General features: G+C 44.9%; 1 long non-coding RNA gene across 1 annotated transcript; it reads right to left on the minus strand.

The window, feature by feature from the left end:
• Positions 1-1,112: 1,112 nt before the first annotated feature.
• Positions 1,113-3,396, minus strand: LOC310664886. The gene is made up of 3 exons (XR_014505096.1): positions 3,278-3,396; positions 2,850-3,037; positions 1,113-2,092 (listed from the first exon to the last, which is right to left on the minus strand). It is a non-coding gene; the product is annotated as an uncharacterized lncRNA (long non-coding RNA).
• Between the last annotated feature and the right edge of the window lie 127 nt (positions 3,397-3,523).

A 3,523-nucleotide genomic window follows, 5' to 3' on the forward strand; every position in this document is an offset into this window, starting at 1 on the left:
CCCTTTTTAAGGTATGGGAGGTTTTAACCACAGCCCTTACACAAAGAGGCCTCCCTGCATCTTCCACAGCCTCCTCCGAGGGCCTTCTGGAGCAGCATTCCATGAGGAGCTGCTATCCAAAGGACCCCCCTCAGTTCCCCTCTCCCCACCTTGGGAGTATACATGTACAACTGGCTTCAAGGTGGAAGCAAGGGCTTTGACTCTCATCTCACATATTTTGAGACCATCAACAGCTCCCTTGTCATTGTGATGTCCTCTGTCGCTGCTGGAACTTAATTTTTGCAAGAAAGGGGGGGGGGAGCTATGTCATCATGTCATCAGGAATAAGCTTCTTGGCCCTACTGAGACTATACCCCAGATGACAGAGTGTCAGCTGTCATAAAGGTAAAGGTAAAGGTACCCCTGCCCGTACGGGCCAGTCTTGACAGACTCTAGGGTTGTGCGCCCATCTCACTCAAGAGGCCGGGGGCCAGCGCTGTCCAGAGACACTTCCGGGTCACGTGGCCAGCGTGACATCGCTGCTCTGGCGAGCCAGAGCCGCACACGGAAACGCGGTTTACCTTCCCGCTAGTAAGCGGTCCCTATTTATCTACTTGCACCCGGGGGGTGCTTTTGAACTGCTAGGTTGGCAGGCGCTGGGACCGAGCAACGGGAGCGCACCCCGCCGCGGGGATTCGAACCACCGACCTTTCGATCAGCAAGCCCTAGGCGCTGAGGCTTTTACCCACAGCGCCACCTGTGTCATAAGGAGCTACAAAGCCCATAATGTAAAGGATGCACAGCATGTTCGGACAGAGTCAAAACAAAGAATGATCAAGTAGACCGTTTGAGTAGAATGTTTTGGAGATGGAATTTTATTGTGACATGCTGAATTTGATTTTTTCCTATACCCAAGCAATGAACAATGGGGATCTGAACAGAATTCAAGATGCCAGCCAATACGACATTCCCCAGGTCCTGAAGGACCATTTCTCCTTCAGGGAAAAATATCCTGCTAAGGACAGCCAAACAGGCATTTTCTTGCCAGAAAGGAGAGGTTTGATAATTAAAACCACCACAAAATTTGCTGAGCAAGTCCTATGAGGAATACAAACAAATATAAGAGATGTCACTCAAACAAATGTAATTTTATTGGAATCTGAAATACAGAAATGACAATGAACACATTTTTGTGCAGAGAGACTAACAAGTCAAAGAAATAAGGATGGCTGTTTTTAATAAACTGGACGCCAACAGCACTATTTATTAAAGTTAGAGGGCATAATATAATTTTGAAAATACCATTACTGGATCTAAAGCCCAGGAATTCACTAATATGGAAGTGAATACTGCTGCCCTTGCTGGTACAGTTGTCATTTTCATCAGCGACTCTTGGGCAGAAAAAGTGCCCTGTGTAGCCAATATTTTCTTTCCATGAATAGTTTTCTTCTCCTTTGCCATAGCTGATTCCATGCCCAAGCAGATTCATGATTTGTGTTGCTTATTTACCACATGTTAAGTGCGTGTAACAAGATGCAGGACAACTAGCTCTGTAACTGGCTGTTGAGTGAATAAGCCTGCTAGTTAGAGACAGGTAATCAAACTTTTGTTGACATAGACTCCGGTAATACTTCTGCAAATCCTGTAGCTCTGTCAAACCTTCACAGCAGGGCTTAAGCTGAAAGCTGTAACATTAAACATGTTTGGGTTTGGATCAAAGTCCTCCAGATCATTCAGAAAGTCATTGGGATTCTTAGACATGCCCACCCACTTTCCCATACAGTTAGGTATCATGTTCTCACAGGTATTACATTTAAGCTCATAGCCAAGCCCTCTCCAGAAATGGATGCATGGCTATGAATGCATGTTCTTGGATATGTGAAATGACACTATATAAAGCTTAGCAAGATTTATGCACTACTATAAATGCATATGCTCTAAACAGTTTACATGAAATGGTATAAAGCATTAATTAAAAATAGCAGTGGGTGGAATTCAACATTGTGCTAAGGCAATCAATCCGACATGGGAAATATTTGGGGTTGCCAGATGAAAGTCTCTCCTTTCCTTCCTTTGTGCAGCTTTGGAGGTTCTATCAAACTGATCCGTGAGGCTGGAGTGGGGGGGGGGGCAAATAAAAATAGACTTTAAAAGAGTAGGCATAATAAAATTATCAGAATTATCTCTGAGATCATCTGGAGGAGTGTCATTAGTTGCCCCTTGTGTTTCAGAAGCCCAACTAGTTTCAACCTGAGGTTGGACATTTAATGTCATCGGTCCCATGCTGTCGAAGACTTTTCCAGCTAAGATTCAGCTTCTAGATTCTGCTGGTATTCTCACTGACAACTTACAGGTACTTCTTTGAAGACTGTTTCTTGTGTCAACAGCCCTATTCAGTTGTTTACACTTTTTAAAGATAAGCAAGTCATTTTTATGATCATTCTGTATTGCTTTCATTGTGCTTGTAAATTTTTTTGTACAGCCTACTGATATTTTATGTGACGGGAGGGCGATAAATACTAGCATAAATAAAAAATGGGTAATAAATAAGAATATACATTTAAAAAGCAGACTTTTTAAAGACGGAACAAAAAAGTTTGAAGCAGAACATATGAACTATAAACTTTCTCTTGATCAAAATAGGGATGTCCTATTCCATAGGAATAATAAATTTTTTACTTTTTACACTCTGCCCATCTGACTGGGTAGCCTCAGCCCCTCTGGGTGGCTACCAACATATGTAAAAACATAATAAAACATGAAACACTTAAAAAATTCCTTATACAAGGCTGCCTTCAGATGTCTTCTTAAAAGTTATATAGTTACTTATTTCCTTTGTTCGGGTTCCGCATAACGCAATACCCTCCAACCTTTCTCCAATGAAAATACGGATCAAATCAGAAACCGGGACGGCTGCTGTAAATTTGGGACCGTCCCTGGAAAATAGAGACACTTGGAGGGTCTGCAGTCTGCACTGGACCCACTGATGTCCGTCAGAACTCTGCGAAATGTGCCACGTTCACACGGAAGCAGATGCCACAGATTCCAACCGCACCTGCTGCGAAGTCAAGTAAAACAGCAGCCTTAATGCCAAGCAAACGTGCAGCGCAGTGCTGGCGCCACAATTCCCGAGAGCGCCATTGCTTTCTCTGCCAAGCTTCTCCCTCCTGCCCTCTTCCCCTAGAAGTCGCTCTGCCACGTCTCACCTCTATGGTTGAAGCCCCCTCTACATTTTGCATTGGAATTGCCAGGTGCGCGCGACTCTTCCATTCCCCCCCCACACACACACACTCCCTACCTCTGCGTGATGGGTCTTCTGTTCAAGGACCAACTGATACAGGGTGCCCAACAAACCGCCTGACTGTTCCTTCCCCTCTTCGTCTACTCCCTTCGGAAACAGCGACGCCGGGATAAACCTGCGGGATTAAAAAGACCCCATGGCTAAATTCCCTCTCTCAGCCCTTATGGACTGGCCCTCTCGCCTTCCTTCCCGCGCCAGAATAACTCAGGCGACTGTGTAGACGTACCGCAAACTGGGAGGGCG

Source organism: Podarcis tiliguerta (assembly GCF_965153285.1).
Source record: "Podarcis tiliguerta genome assembly, chromosome: 1".
In the NCBI taxonomy this organism is placed as follows: Eukaryota; Metazoa; Chordata; class Lepidosauria; order Squamata; family Lacertidae; genus Podarcis; species Podarcis tiliguerta.